Below are 17,523 nucleotides of genomic sequence, written 5' to 3'. Positions count from 1 at the left end.
TCCACAGGATATCTGGGTAAAACGGTGGTTCCATTCTCAGATTTCTAAGAAATCTTCATACTGCTTTCCATATTGGCTGCATCAATTTGCAGTCCCACCAGCAGTGTATGAGTGTACCTTTTCCCCACATTCTCTCTAACACTTGTTGTTGTTTGTTATCATAATAGCTGCCATAATAAAATTTTTATTATAGTAAAATTCACAAACACACACACACACACAAACACACACAAACACACACAAACACACACACACACTCAGGTTTTGCTTTGGTGTCTCTGGACAAGACCATGTGGAGTAGGAACCTACAAACACAATGTCATCCTACGGCCAGTTAAGAGTAGGAATTGGTCCATGGGCAGAATTCTGGAATCACCCACAGCATCTCCCATAAACTTCAGGATCAAAGGGGTGTGAGGCCTAGAGATGTCAGAGAAGCCTCACTGTTTTCCTCCCCATTTCTTGATAGTGATTCTGGGCCAATAAGCTTTGCTCTACTTTGATTTCATTTTATGTATTATCTAAAATCCTCTCTTGCAAGAACACAAGACCCAAGAAACACAACATAACCTCCATATCCCTGGGATCACAATCAGCTACAGTGTCAGATCTTTCATTGCTTTAGTTATTTACTCACTTCATTTGATCTAGTTATTAATACAGGTGGACACCAGCAACCACTCTAGGTCCTGTTGGAAGGTAACAGTCACACACCTACACATGGCATCCTAAAGGGAGACTGTTGAAACAGGAATTCTGACCCTTCATTGTTCATGAAGACTCACCCAATATCAGAACTTTGAATATTTTATTTTGAGGCAGGGCCTTGCTAAGAGGCCAAATGTGGCCTCTGACTTGAGATCCTAATGAAGCAGCCTCCCAAATGCCTGGCCTTATAGACATGTGCTACCAAACCTTGTCCTTTGCTTATTAAAAAAGTGCATAGCTGCTGGTTACCATCCTCCAGTGATATATGTGATATCAGACCCCAAACAATAAAAAACCCACACTATTCCAAAGCTCAAGTCTGACTCTGGCTGTGTGAGGTTGTGTAATGGGAAGGGACTCCAGGGAGAGACAGGGACAACAGCTCATAAAAAGTAGGTTTTTTGGTTTTCATGGCAGAAAAGAACTTCATTTGTCATGTGCATGGATACACCTATTTAGAAAAGCAGATACACATTCAGGAAAGAATGTGAGGAGCTGGGAATTCAGTGAAGTCTGTAGCGTGCTTGTCCTGCATGCACAAGGTCCCAGGTTCAAACCTCAGCACCACAAGAAGAAAGAAAGGAAAAAAAATATGAGAAAGCCCTAAAGAGAGAGACAGCAAATACGTGGTCTGAGGTGTTGCTATTTGGAGAGGGACATTTGAGTGGGGCTAGACTTGAGATGGGGCCAGATCAGACTTCTGTACTTTCTCACCCATTTTTCTAAGCTTGCTCACATCATGCTCCTATTTGGGGGTACAGGAAGCTTGTCTAGGAGAAATGCTGCATTGCAGGGAGTTGCCTTTTTTATAAATCTGATCTTTATTTTTAAAAAAATAGTTTTAGTTGGACAGTATCACTTTATTTTATATATTTCTATTTAATGTGGTGCTGAGGATTGAACCCAGTGCCTCATAAGTGCTAGGCAGGTGCTCTGTCACTGAGCCAAAACCCCAGTCCCTTGTGTTTAATTTCAAATATTTTGTGGGCATTCCTGCATTCTGGTGATTTATGAATCTTTTCCTTTGAGGTTCAGAGTAACTTTCTTCTTGGTATCCCAGCTTTGCTGTCCCAACCAGATGTGTTCCACAGTTCTTTATGGACCTCAAGTGTTGCTAAAGGAATGATTAAATGATCATTTAGTTATCAAAGCACACAGGGCAGTGTTTTCAGGACAGAAGTCTTAAGAAAATGCTCATTATTAGATTTCTATTTTTACTTATGTATTTAGCCATGGACTCATATGGGTTTTGCAGTGATCCACAAACCAGCAGATTTCAGAATCTTTTCATGTTGACAACTCTTTTTAAATGGTTTCATTCGGATTGAGGAACATTTGACCGAGTGTAAACATTAAGATGCTTTTAAAGTGCTCATGAATTTTCCTGGCTAGAATATTGCAGAGGGTTTTCCCAGTTTTCTTGCCACTTTGTTTATCTCATTGGTGTTGAAAAACCTCCCAGATGCAAGGAATGCTCCCCAGAGGCAAGATCCTGCAGCTGGCCACTCACAGACCCCCACACCCACTGATCCAATTCTCTGTCCCCTGTTAATTGGGTGTCAGGTGCTGTTGGATTGTTAATTATTGGCTAAAACCCAGTATTTTGCCCCCAAGGAGCCCAAGGTCTAGCTTGTTGGTTATTGGAACCACTGGGTTGGTTATTCACTTTTCCTTCCCTCTCAAGACAAATCTGAGCTCCATCCAGGGACCTATATCTAGTGGCACTGGTAGCTTAGGAAAAATTTTAAGTTTGTTTAAGAAAACTAACAGCAAGAATAATATCCCTCATGGGGGAAGGAGGGGTTCTGGTCTCAAGGTTTCCCTGGCTCTTTCCTTCTTCTCACCCAGATAATCTTCTCATCATGGGCCAGACAACTGCATACTGCTCATCCCTGGAATCCTGGGCATGTGCCTTGACCTTCTCAATCTTCCTTCAAGAGAAATGTTCCCATTTCACAAATGAGGCAACACTGGTCCCCCAAATACCTGGGATGCTGTTACTGTGAAGCAAAAGTAAAAATACTGAAGATGGGGACTGGGGCTAGGGCTCAGCCTTAGAGCACTTGCCTGGCACGTGCGAGGCCCTGGGTTCCATCTTCAACACCACAGAAAAATAAATGGATAGAATAAAGGTATTGGGTTCGACTCCAAGTAGAAAAAAATATTTTAAAAAATAAATACTGAAAAGGCAATGTATCTAGCAATTTGGGAAATGCAAATTAAAACTGCACTGAGCTTCTCTTTCACTCCAGTAAGAATGGCAATTATCAAGAATACAGTAACAATAAATTGGTGAGGATGTTGGGAACAGGGAATGCTCACACCTTGTTACAGAAACTACACGTTTGTGCAACCCCTCTGGAAAGCAGGTTGGAGATTCCTTAAGAAACTCGGACTGGAAGCACTGTCTGACTCAGTCATCTCACTCCTCAGCATAAAGAGGATAAAATCAGCATACTACAGGGACACAGCCACATCAACGTTTATGATAGCACAACTCACAATAGCTAAGCTATGGAGCCAGCATAAATGCCCATCAACAGATGAGTAGATAAAGGAATTATGGTATATATACATGGTGGAATATTACTCAGCTTTAAAAAGGATGACTTCATAACATTGGCCAGTAAATGAATGGATGTGGGGATTATCATTCTAAAGTAAAATAAGGCAATCCCCCCAAACCAAAAGTCATATGTTTTCCCTGATATGTGATATCTACATCACAAGGAACCGGGGGGGGGGGGAGGCACAAAGAGAAGTTCAGTAGATTAGACAAAGGGGAACAACAGGAAGTGAGGGGAGATAAGAACAGGAAAGACAGTAGCATGAATCAACCATAATGTTCCTATTTAAATATATGAAAATACCTAAGTGAATCGGTCCATCATGCACACCCATACGAATTGGGTACTAAGGAGCATAAGGTATATAGGTATATTTTATGTTTGGATAATTTTATCAAATTGACTCTATGGTCATGTATAACTAAAAAGGATGAATAAAACAGAAAAAAAAGATAAAAAGTACTAAAAAGGACCATGGATCCAACTTGATAGCATCTTAGCCAGATAAGGAAATGTCTTTAGGTACATTCCAGAATTTACTAAACCACTCCCCTATTGGATGCTGCCAAAGGTGTTGGAGTCTGTGAGAAGGTGGAGGTTCAGGGCGCTGCATGGAGAAGATAGGACCCCCCCATTCATCTGCAGGTGCAGGGGTCCCGGGGGCAGGTAATCTCGAGGCCTCTATGGTTAACAAAGGCAGAGAAGAGCCGGGTGCATTGTAGTCTATGGAGTTATTTACCAAATTAGGAAAACCTGGAGTTGTCTTTCCTGGACTCCCAATCAAACGCAAATTGTTTTTCCTTAAAGAGAGAGACCCTTGAGCCCCTCTTAAGGAGAAGTCTTCTCTGTATTTTGTGACTTTTTGCACCACTGAATTGGGGAGACAAGACCAGAGCTGTCTTTGGAAACACATTGACTTTGTTTGCATCAAGACAAGCAGGTAGGGTCTGTCTATTTTGTTGTTTCTTTTTTCTTGTCAAGTGCAGAGTATTCAGCTGATGCTAAGCATGCACACGTGGGCAGGGTGTCTCTGGTTTTAGGAGGAGGCAGGATCCCATTGCCTGGGATCCAGGGGACTTTCAGGAACCAGGGTGGCCTTGATCTGTGTAAGGCTGTTATCCTGTGGCCACTGCAGGTAAAAAAAAATAGTGGCACACACCTGTCAGTCCAGCAGCTAGGGAGGCTGAGGCAGAGGGATGGCAAATTCAAAGCCAGCCTCAGCCAAAGCAAGGTGCTAAGCAACTCAGTGAGACCCTGTCTCTAAATAAACTTCAAGCTAGGGCTGGGGAATGGGCTCAGAGGTCGAGGCCTCTGAATTCAACCCCCAGTTTGCCAGAGAGTGCAGGAGCCCAGGTGCAGCTGGGGTTTACCCAGGTCTGCTCTCTGGGGGTCTCTTCTGTGCTGATCACCTTACTCATTCTCCAGCCTCAAAATGGGCTCCAGATAGATTCAACTCAGCTGGAGGAACATGAGCTCTCATGCTGCCAATTGGGTGGTAAACTCCTTCAGGGCGCCTGCCAGGCCTCCAGTGAGCCTCCACAAGTGCTGGCCATAACGCACTGGGAAGTTCCTACTGGGCGAAAGGCCAGTTCTACTTGGAGAATTTTGCACATATAAACAGAGGACAAGTCAGCCTCTCGAAGATGCTTTGGGTGGTCTTATTATAGGAGGAGGTCCAGGTGATGAAACTTTCAAGAAATGACTTCACCTTTCTAACATCAAAACCCAACAGAACTTCCCTGACCCTAACCCAATGCCCAGACCTCAAAAGGAAAACAAAAAAAGAAAAAAGCTGCACCCAAACCCTGCCATTCTGGCCTCCTCCTTGCCTGGAGCAGGTATCAGCCTGCTGTCACTCAAAAAGAAGGCTCCCTGAATTGGGGGAGGGGGGTGGGAGAGCAGAGACAGACTGACGCCCTATCCAATCAGAAGCCCCGGTGTTGAGCGCTGTCGAATCCTGAGTGCAGCCAGCGAGCAGGGGGCGGGCCTCCGCGCTCCATTTGGGATTTATTTCTCCGCAGTCCGCAGTTCCAGGACTCCTGCAGTTGGAATCCAGGCTTTTCTTCGTGCCCGGGATCCCGGGTGACCGTGCCATGCAGAGGCTGAAGCTCTGCAGGGCAGTCTTGGCTGCTGGGCACCAGGAGATGGTGAGTGTGCAGTGGCACCTGGTGCCTGGACAGGAAGGCTCAGGAGGGAGGAGGGGCAGGACAGGCTGTGGTGGCAACCTAAGCTGGCTGACCCTGACTCAGGGCACTCTCTGTGTACACAGGCCTGAGCCCATTGGGGACAGCGCCCCTCAGTCCCCATGGCCAGCCGGGTGGGGAGCGTGTCAGTGGCGGAGACCCCTCACGGCCTCCCCATCCCTTGGGGGCAACCTCAGTCCCTGGTCAGGTCCTATGTGGCATGTGAGCGCTGCTGCCTGGCGTCTTTCTGGGCTGTGGTGATTGATAGGTGGGACCACTGGCAGAATCCAATTTCCAAGCCGAGTGTTGGTGCACAGCTGTCATCCCAGAGTCTGGGGGATGTCGGGTTACGCTGGAGGATTGGGAGGTCAAGGCCAACCTCTTCAAGTTGGCGAGGCACTTAGAGACTCAGTGTGACCCTGCCTCTAAATAAAATGTAAAATAGGGCTTGGTATGGAGCTCAGTGGTCGAGGGCCAATGAGTTCAATGCCCGGTACCCCAAAATAAAAAAAATAATGATAAAAAATCAAATCCCCAAACACCATTTTCCTGCAGGAGAGGAGCTGCGGTGTACAGGGACCTCGCTTATTCCTGAGCTAGTTTTGTGTAGTTTGATTTATTGTTTTTGTTTGTTTGTTTTGTAGTTAACAGAAGGGTGCTTTACCACTCAGCAACATCCCTGGTAGTTTTTAGTTTTTATTCTGCCTGATGGTCTAGCTAAGTAGCTGAGATTGGCTTGTTATGGTTTAATTGATAATGACTTTTCCGTTGCAATTAAGTGTATTTTGATCAGATATTCTAATCTTGCATTTGCCAACAAAAAAAATCTAAAAATGAAGAATCTCCTACTCATACTTTGTATGAGTATCAACAACAAATTGAATATATTTATGTGTCCTTTCAAAATTATATTATTGTTACAGGTATATATGCCTATTAACAGTTTTGTTTTTATGCTTTTGTCTTTCAAATTCTATTGCAAAACTACATGTTTTGAGGCCCATCATTACAATAAAATAGAATTATTTGTGCCAAGACATGTTTAGAATTTCATAGACTGTGTTGCTGTGCACACTTACATTTTAGTATAAAGGATTACCTCTAGTACATTATGGAGAACAGATCTAGTGTTGATGAGTAGTGTGTGCATTTTTTATATCTTTAAAATCTTTATTTTCCTTCTCTTTTGAAAGATAGTAGCTGTGAATATAATGTTTTGGTTGATAATTTTATTCTTTCATCCCTTGAAAATAGCCCCAAATAACTTTCTGTGTTGTAAAGTTTTGAGTAAGGATTTCACAATTATATAGTTACACATTTCTGGTGACCCATCTTTTTACCTTGGTTGCTCTGAATATTCTGTGTAGGTTTTAAAACTTGGATTGAAACCTGCTTTGAGTCTTTACAACTTGGAGATAATTGGGCTTCTTGGATGTTTTATTTCTCATATTTTCTGAAGTGTGTTTATTAGTACTGGAAAGAGAACTTAAGGGAGATTCACCACTTTTCATTTTTTATGTTGGCTGGACTTGAAATTTTGATTCTTCTGGCTCAACCTCTTAGGGGTGGTTGTACACAGCAACATGACTCTTTCAGATATTTTCTAAAGTCTTTCAACACACATTTTCTGTTTATTACTTCTAACAATTCTGGACTAATTTTATTTTATTTTTCGAGTGTCGGTTTAGTTCAGTAAACTTCTTTTAAATTATAATTTATTATCCCCTTTGAGTAATTCATAACTTTTTTTTTACAGTTGATTTAGCCATATTTTTTCGTTTGTTTTTTGGTTGCTAAGCAGAAACCCCTTTGTGAACATTCCCCACATATTCACATGTTTCATTTTTCATTTTTTAATGAAACAGAAGAACGTTGGTAGATTTTTTAAAAATATATTGTGAAGAAAGAAAGGCTTTGTGTAACACAATGTATTTTTCTCTACTATATTACTCTCTATAGTAATGTACTCATTTTCTATACCATGAACACTAAACTGATTTGGAAAGTTCTCAAAGTAATTTTCTGAGTATATTTTTATTTAATTTATATATTTCTGCAGTAACGATGGTCTTGGATTTAATAATTCACTTACCTGCTGATGTTCCTTTATTGCTGTAATTTCTCATGTTTGCAAATTATATTCAGCCCAGTACAGTAAGTAAACATGATCATTATTTTTATTTATTACAGCCTTGACTTCTCAGTATTCTCAAAAAATTTTACCAGAGCACGGAATAAAAGAGAGAGTGGTAAGATATGGAAAGAATGACCTTGACTTTTTCCAACTAAGAAAAAAATGGGAAAATATAGGTGAGAGTAAAGTTCAAAAATTCTATTAAAATAGACAAAAACAATTAGTAGTCCCTATTTATGATAAAAATTGTATGGTCAAAAGACACCAAAATAATTATTATGAAAAATATTCAATGTATTCCACTTACTTTTGAGGAGCTGTATATTTCTTTAAGAATAAATTTACAGCCATTTTTAAAGAATATATTTCCTCTAAAGGGTTGCTGAAGGAGGAATTAGTCTCAATATTTCCCGGGAAACCACGTGTTCCAAAGGCCCATCCTGACTTTTGGACTAAAGAAACCATGCAGTTCCTCATGAATTCCATGACGTTCATCACTGAGGAGACTATACTGACCTCAAGTGTAGGAAAAACATCCCAATATAGGACCACCTCTTTCATTTTTGATACCCCGTAGAAAAGTGTAACCAGATACATGTAAAATGTGACTGTAGAAATAAAAAGACATACTATACGAGCATTTATGCCCCACCTTTTTCATTTCATTATATATTTTGATTTTATAGACCGTTTTCATTCTCCTTAATAACTTACAATGTAATGTTTGTTATACTTATTGGATTATATGACAGATAGCATGTGTCATGGTCTCCCAGACCCCTCTACAACCCAGTAATTATAAGATACTATAAACTAACCCTGTCCCTCTTAAGATCTTACAGCTCCAGGAGCCCATGACCACAGAGAGAGAAACACAATTTTGATTGAAATAAAAAATGTAAAAACACAATATTCTCTGCATATGTCTTTGGGTCAAGAAAATACCATCCACAAACATTTCATTTAACTTTATTTGGAAAAAAATATTGAAATTATAAATTCTAGGAGAATAATATTCACACTATTTTTTACTCCAAAGGGTAAATCTCTAGGTTTCATGCTTATCTCCACTCCATGTTATGTTACACAGAAAACTGGCTTCATTTTACATGTTAGATTTTTAACTATTATTAGGCCCAGAGGGAAGAGTCAGTACTAGACGTCTAAGGAAAATACTAAAGATATTCCCTTTGCATGTGCCTGTATGAGTCTGCATATCCTTGATAAAACAGCTAAAGAATGCTGATTTCTCAATAGATCTGGCTCTGTGGCTCAGCCACTGGAACCCCAATTTAGTTGGTCATCTCAAGGCTATCACTCCCTCCTCTGGGATCTGACCTGTTCTTGACAGGGGATGACTAGGTCATGCAAGCTGTTAGAATGAAGCTTTCTTTTTTCTAACTTGTATTTATTCAGCCGCAGTTTAAAAACAAGTTAGAACAAGAATTCAGACTCTCGACATCACGCAGTGTCTCCAGCAGCAGGGATTGCAGAATAAGAGTTTTGACTGAGGAAAGATGGCGGCCGGCGAGGAAACAGCACGTTCAGTATCTCTACAGTAACGGGATCAAAAAGATCCATTAATACACCCAGATTCTACCTACTGATGAACTTCGAGCAAAACTCCGCTGAAAAGAGACCTGCTGGAAATTAGTAAGTTGATTAGAGGTGACAGTTTGTCCCAGAGGAGTGAATCTTGGACACGCGGTGCAGAGGACTAGTCCCACTGCCAGCCGCCGCCAAACGGCAGCCGGCGCTGCCCGCCCAGGTTCTGCAAACGGCCCCCGGAGCCGGGACCTGGCACGGCGGGAAGGGTCCCCGCTGCCTGCCCGTTCTGCAAACAGCCCCTGGCTGCAGGACCTGGCGTGGCAAGAAGGGTCTCCGCCCGCTCATCAAACAGCCCCCAGCCCGCCCAGCCCAGGAGGCGACGTGAAGGGTATCTAACCAAGCCTCTATGAAATAGTGAACTGGGCTGCGTATGGGGGTGGCTGAAGTGCTGAGCCTGGAGCTCAGAGCAGAGGCTTTAATCGAGACTTTGCGCAGCTTGTTAGAGCTCCTTTCACCATTAATCTGTAGTGGACCACCAGGCCAAGCAGCAAAAAAAACAAAAAGATTGAAAAAGAGACGCTTGGCTCCCTGACGCTTTTCTCCTCAGAGCCACGGGCGCTCTGCGCCGCCCATCTGCTTCCTCTTCCACTTCGCTCCCCGCAGAGAAGCTGAATGGGTAATCAGCAGTGGATCCTAAGTACCTGAGGCTAAGAAAGCTCAGTACACCCCGCCCTTTTTTTTTTTTTAATATTGTCTATACAGGGAGAATTAGTGGACTGAAATTGTTGGCTGGGCTGGGGTTTCGGGACCAAAAATCCACTCCGCGGGAGCCGCCATTTGCTTCCGGCATGCTGCCTTGAGGGCCCTGTCTACTCGGTCTAGCTGCAGCAGCTAGAGACTAAAATGGGGCGGCGTGCCGAGCCCTGTCCTCCGAAGGCTGGGTCATTCGGCATCCCCCTGCGAGAGGACCCGTGCTCCGGAGGAGGCGGTTGGAGAGCCGCGGCGGCAGCCGCTTGGGCCCCGGGAGCTAGGCACCGGGCCGAGGAACAGCGGAGGCTGCGGCGGCGGCGCTGCTATCTAAAGCCTATTTGCTCAGGATCACTAGGCAATGCTGAGCTGACGTGGAGCTAGGGCGTACACTTTGGGCCCCTCAGAAAACGCACACTGAACACGTATCTGCGGCGTTTAAGCCCCGGATCGCCTGCTTCTAGTGACTCAGCACTAACGACCCAGCTGAAATAACTAGTCGGCCCACATGATCTCACAGAGGTAAAAAAAAAAAAAAAAAAAAAAAACAGAGCACCATAGCCAGACCCAGGGAATCGGGAGTGATGTGGGTCTAGCGGCACAGAATTCCCGGCTATCGCCCCCACCAGGGCCGACAACAGAGGTCCCTTGCACCACCTACCAGGGGAGTTGCTACCTGAGGGCAAACAAATCCGCTGGGGGTCCTCAGCCCCAAACCCTACAAACTTAGGGCCTGAGGGAGGCAAACAGAAAGGGTGTGCCCAGACATCCATGAAAACAGGGCTCCCAGGAGCAGCAGACGCGACGTGTAGACAGTAATGCGATAAGCACCACAGGCGAGTGGGGCCCGGATTGAGGAACCACAAGAAAAGGACCCAGGCATTCAGGACTGGAGACCCGCACAGTCTGGGAAGAAGAGCTGAGGCACAGTGATTGGCTCCCACCTATCAAGAGGAGAAGCCTGGCCCAGTGGGCATAGCTCCACCCACTGGAAGAGAACTCAATCGAGCTTTATGACTGCATTTATTATTAGTAATTTTTTTTTATTTTTTTAAAGATTATTATTAGTATTTTTTTTTTATTCTCACTTTTTGTAGTTGACGTTGTTGTGTTCTTTAACTTTCTTACTAATGGTTTCAATTTTTTTTGTTAATTTTTCTTATTCTATTATTATTACTATTATTTTTTAAACTTCAAGTTCCATTTTTTATTACCATTATAATTTTTTTTTTCGTTTGTTTTAAATTTCTATTTTTTCATTTTTTCTCTCTTTCTTCTCACTTTTTTTTTCTTTTGTCTTTTCATTTCTTTTCAACTTTCTTATTCCCCCTCTCTTGAACTCCACCTGCCTACACTTGCTCTCTTTAGTGACTTCTTCCCTTCCCTTCTAATACCTCTCCTCCCAAGCATCAAATAAACTTATAAGAGTAAACAGTAACTCAACAGTCAAACAGAACAAGAAGTATCATGAGCATAAAAAAGCAAGGAAGAAAAGGAATACAAACAATGAAAGACAGCCTAAATATTCAGGAGGACCTGGAGCCATCAGAAAAATGGCCATATAAAGAACTCAAGGAACACCTTAGACAGATGGAAAGGAACCTTAAAGATCACATTGAAAATGAATTACAAAAACAGATAAAAGAGGAAGTTAAGCATCTTTATCAGGAGATAGAAATTATAAAAAAAATCAAACAATAATTCTAGAAATGAAGGAAACGATAAACCAAATTAAAAACTCAATCGAGAGTATCACTAACAGAGTGGAGCAAGTAGAAGCCAGAACGTCAGATAATGAAGACAAAATATATCACCTTGAAAAGAGTCTAGCCAACTCAGATAGGCTGGTAAAAAACCACGAGAAAAACATCCAAGAGGTTTGGGATAACATAAAAAAACCAAACTTACGAGTCATCGGGATAGAGGAGGGCACAGAGATTCATGCCAAGGGAATGGGTAACTTACTGAAGGAAATAATTACAGAAAACTTTCCAGAAATAAAAAAGGATACAGATATACAAATTGTAGATGCATACAGGACACCGAGCACACAAAATCACAATAGACCAACGCCAAGACACATTGTTATGAAGCTATCCAATATACAGAACAAAGAGAAAATATTAAAAGCTACAAGAGAAAAGAGGCAGATTACATTTAGGGGTAATCCAATAAGGTTGACAACGGATTTTTCATCACAGACGCTGAAAGCGAGAAGATCCTGGAACAATGTATTTCAAACACTGAAAGACAATGGATGCCAACCAAGAATCCTGTATCCAGCAAAATTAAGCTTCAGATACGACAACGAAATAAAAATCTTCCATGATAAACAAAAGCTAAAAGAATTTGTAGCCAGAAAACCAGCATTGCAAAGCATCTTGAGCAAAACTCTACACGAGGAAGAAATGGAAAACAATAACCAAAACCATCAGCGGGAAGTGCCTCAGTAAAGACAGAGGATGGGAGGAAAGCTAATCATGGAGAAACAAACTAAATTAAGGAAAAAAAAAGAGATAAATAATCAAACATGGCAGGAAGTACAAACCATATATCAATAGTAACTCTAAATGTTAATGGCTTAAACTCTCCAATAAAGCGACATAGGCTGGTAACATGGATTAAAAAAACAAATCCAACGATATGCTGCCTCCAGGAGACACATCTGACTGGAAAAGACATACACAGGCTCAAGGTAAAAGGTTGGGAAAAAATATACCAAGCACACGGTCCTCGTAAGCAAGCAGGCGTGGCCATTCTCATATCGAATAAAATCGACTTCAAGACTAAGTTAATCAAAAGGGATAAGGAAGGACATTATATACTGTTAAAAGGAACCATTCACCAACAAGACATAACAATTATCAATATTTATGCACCAAATAATGGTGCTGCGACGTTCATAAAACAAACTCTCCTCAAGTTTAAGAATCAAATAGACCAAAACACAATAATCACAGGTGACTTCAACACACCTCTCTCACCATTGGACAGATCCTCCAAACAAAAGTTGAATAAAGAAACTATTGACCTCAATATCACAATCAATAACTTAGACTTAACTGACATATATAGAATATATCAACCATCAACAAGTGGATATACTTTTTTCTCAGCAGCACATGGAACCTTCTCAAAAATAGATCATATATTATGCCATAGGGCAACCCTCAGTAAATATAAAGGGGTTGAGATAATACCATGCACTTTATCAGATCATAATGGAATGAAACTGGAAATCAATGATAAGAGAAGGAAGGAAAAATCCTACATCACATGGACAATGAACAATACGTTACTAAATGATCAATGGGTTATAGAAGACATAAAGGAGGAAATCAAAAAATTCTTAGAGATAAATGAAAATACAGACACAACATATCGGAATCTATGGGACACAATGAAAGCAGTTTTAAGAGAGAAATTCATCGCCTGGAGGTCATTCTTCAAAAAAAGGAAAAACCAACAAATAAATGAGCTCACACTTCATCTCAAAGCCCTAGAAAAGGAAGAGCAAAACAATAGCAAATGTAGCAGAAGGCAAGAACTAATTAAAATCAGAGCAGAAATCAATGAAATTGAAACAAAAGAAACTATTGAAAAAATTAACAAAACAAAAAGTTGGTTCTTTGAAAAAATAAATAAGATCGACAGACCCCTAGCCATACTAACGAAGAGAAGAAGAGAGAGAACTCAAATCACTAACATACGGGATGAAAAAGGCAATGTTACAACAGACGCTTCAGAAATACAGAAAACAATTAGAAATTATTTTGAAAACCTATATTCCAATAAAATAGAAGAAAATGAAGACATCGATAAATTCCTTAAGTCATATGATTTGCCCAGACTGAGTCAGGAGGAAACTCACAACCTAAACAGACCAATATCAATAGATGAAATAGAAGAAGCAATTAAAAAACTTCCAACCAAGAAAAGCCCAGGACCGGATGGGTATACAGCGGAGTTCTACAAAACCTTTAAAGAAGAATTAATACCAGTACTTTTCAAGTTATTTCAGGAAATAGAAAAGGAGGGAGCTCTTCCAAATTCATTCTATGAGGCCAACATCACCCTGATTCCGAAACCAGACAAAGACGCCTCAAAGAAAGAAAACTACAGACCAATATCTCTAATGAACCTAGATGCAAAAATCCTCAATAAAATTCTGGCGAATCGGATACAAAGGCATATCAAAAAAATTGTGCACCATGATCAAGTAGGATTCATCCCTGGGATGCAAGGATGGTTCAATATACGGAAATCAATAAATGTTATTCACCACATCAATAGGCTTAAAGAGAAGAACCATATGATCATCTCAATAGACGCAGAAAAAGCATTTGACAAAGTACAGCATCCCTTTATGTTCAAAACGTTAGAAAAAATAGGGATAACAGGAACTTACCTCGACATTGTAAAAGCTATCTATGCCAAGCCTCAGGCTAGCATCATTCTGAATGGAGAAAAATTGAAGGCATTCCCTCTAAAATCTGGAACACGACAGGGATGCCCCCTATCACCACTTCTATTCAATATAGTTCTGGAAACACTGGCCAGAGCAATTAGACAAACGAAAGAAATTAAAGGCATAAAAATAGGAAAAGAAGAACTTAAATTATCACTATTTGCGGATGACATGATTCTATACCTAGAAGACCCAAAAGGGTCTACAAGAAAACTACTAGAACTAATAAATGAATTCAGTAATGTGGCAGGATATAAAATCAACACACATAAATCAAAGGCATTTCTGTATATCAGCGACAAAACTTCTGAAATGGAAATGAGGAAAAACACTCCATTCACAATATCCTCAAAAAAAATAAAGTACTTGGGAATCAACCTAACAAAAGAGGTGAAGGATCTATACAATGAAAACTACAGAACCCTAAAGAAAGAAATAGAAGAGGATCTTAGAAGATGGAAAAATATACCCTGTTCATGGTTAGGCAGAATTAACATCATCAAAATGGCGATATTACCAAAAGTTCTCTATAGGTTCAATGCAATGCCAATCAAAATCCCAATGGCATTTCTTGTAGAAATAGATAAAGCAATCATGAAATTCATATGGAAAAACAAAAGACCCAGAATAGCAAAAACAATTCTAAGCAGGAAGTGTGAATCAGGTGGTATAGCGATACCAGACTTCAAACTATACTACAGAGCAATAGTAATAAAAACAGCATGGTACTGGTACCAGAACAGGCGGGTGGACCAATGGTACAGGATAGAGGACACAGAGACTAATCCACAAAGCTACAACTATCTTATATTTGATAAAGGAGCTAAAAACATGCAATGGAGAAAGGATAGTATCTTCAACAAATGGTGTTGGGAAAATTGGAAATCCATATGCAACAAAATGAAACTAAATCCCCTCCTCTCGCCACGCACAAAAGTCAACTCAAAGTGGATAAAGGAGCTAGATATCAAACCAGAGACTCTACGTCTGATAGAAGAAAAAGTTGGTTCCAATCTACAGATTGTGGGGACAGGCTCCAAATTCCTTAATAGGACACCCATAGCACAAGAGTTAATAACAAGAATCAACAAATGGGACTTTCTTAAACTGAAAATTTTTTTCTCAGCAAGAGAAACAATAAGAGAGGTAAATAGGGAGCCTACATCCTGGGAACAAATTTTTACTCCTCACACTTCAGATAGAGCCCTAATATCCAGAGTATACAAAGAACTCAAAAAATTAGACAATAAGAAAACAAACAACCCAATCAACAAATGGGCCAAGGACCTGAACAGACACTTCTCAGAGGAGGACATACAATCAATCAACAAGTACATGAAAAAATGCTCACCATCTCTAGCAGTCAAGGAAATGCAAATCAAAACCACCCTAAGATACCACCTCACCCCAGTAAGATTGGCAGCCATGATGAAGTCAAACAACAACAAGTGCTGGCGAGGATGTGGGGAAAAGGGTACTCTTGTACACTGCTGGTGGGACTGCAAACGGGTGCGGCCAATTTGGAAAGCAGTATGGAGATTCCTGGGAAAGCTGGGAATGGAACCACCATTTGACCCAGCTATTGCCCTACTCGGACTATTTCCTGAAGACCTTAAAAGAGCACACTACAGGGATACTGCCACATCGATGTTCATAGCAGCACAATTCACAATAGCTAGACTGTGGAATCAACCCAGATGCCCTTCAATAGAAAAATGGATAAAAATAAATGTGGCATTTATATACCATGGAATATTACGCAGCACTAAAAAATGACAAAATCACGGAATTTGCAGGGAAATGGATGGCACTAGAGCAGATTATGCTTAGTGAAGCTAGCCAATCCCTAAAAAACAAATACCAAATGTCTTCTTTGATATAATGAGAGCAACTAAGAGCAGAACAGTGAGGCTGAGCAGGAAGAAAAGACTAGCATTAAACAGAGACATGAGGCGGGAGGGAAAGGGAGAAAAAAAAAAGGGAAATCACATGGAAATGGAGGGAGACCCTCATTGTAATACAAAATTATATATAAGAGTTTACGAGGGGAATGGGATAACAAACATGGAGGGAAATGAATTTCAATAGATGGGGTAGAGAGAGAAGATGGGAGGGAAGGGGAGGGGGGATTTTAGAGGATAGTAAAGGTAGCAGAATACAACAGTCACTAATATGGCAGTATGTAAAAATGTGATGTGTAGCCGATGTGATTCTGCAATCTGTATTTGGGGTAAAAATGGGAGTTCATAACCCAATTGATTCTAATCTATGAAATATGATGTGTCATGAGTTTTGTAATGTTGTGAACATCCAATTAAAAAAAAAAAAAAAGAATAAGAGTTTTGTAAATAACTGTACTGAGACAAAGTATTGAAGTCTGTCATTCCCTTATTGTATTTGCAGGAACCTATCTTAAACTGCCTTTACTAATAAAAAAAATATTTCTTTACCTAACTAAAAAAAAAAAAAAAAAAAAAAAAAGAATTCAGACTCTCACCTGTGGAGAGGATGCTCTGCCCAGGACTTCCCAGTCAGGACCCTGAAAAGCTCTTTGGGACTCCCTAGTACAGAGGTTCAGTTTGGGGGTTTTTCTAGTCTGGCAATGCAGTTGCCTGTGTCTGTTCCTTTTGCTTTCTCTCTTGCTTTCATAGTATTACTCAAAAAAACACTGTCTGGTGTGAAGAGGGTGTCCTGCTTATCTATTGGACCTGACCTGCCAAGTTGAGCAGCTGCCCACATGCTTAATGTCACAAACACATGTATGTGTTATCTAATCAGTAACTAGTGTATCTTTCAACTGCATGATTTTTTATTGCATGGGGAAGGAAACTGAAAATGCTTTCTTTGAGTGCACACAGCACTATTAATAGTATTAATAACTCTGTAATGTTTCCTCTGTGCTCAAATTGTAGTACCATAATTACTACTGATGTTTTATATTAATTAATTTAGCTCTTAAAGAAATAACATATTAGAATATTGCAAAATAACAGTTGTTGTTTAACCATAGTTTTATAATCCTTAATTTCTTCAAGATTATTTGCTCAAAATTCTTACATTATAGCCAATGTACATAGACCTTCTTTATCACTTACTTAAACCTACATAGCCAACATACATAGACATTCTTTATCACTTGCCTAAATCCTTTTATTTACTCCCTTCCAG

The sequence above is a fragment of the Spermophilus citellus genome, assembly GCF_964194105.1.
Source record: "Spermophilus citellus genome assembly, contig: SCAFFOLD_53, whole genome shotgun sequence".
Taxonomy (NCBI): Eukaryota; Metazoa; Chordata; class Mammalia; order Rodentia; family Sciuridae; genus Spermophilus; species Spermophilus citellus.
Note: the sequence above shows the minus strand (reverse complement) of the source record.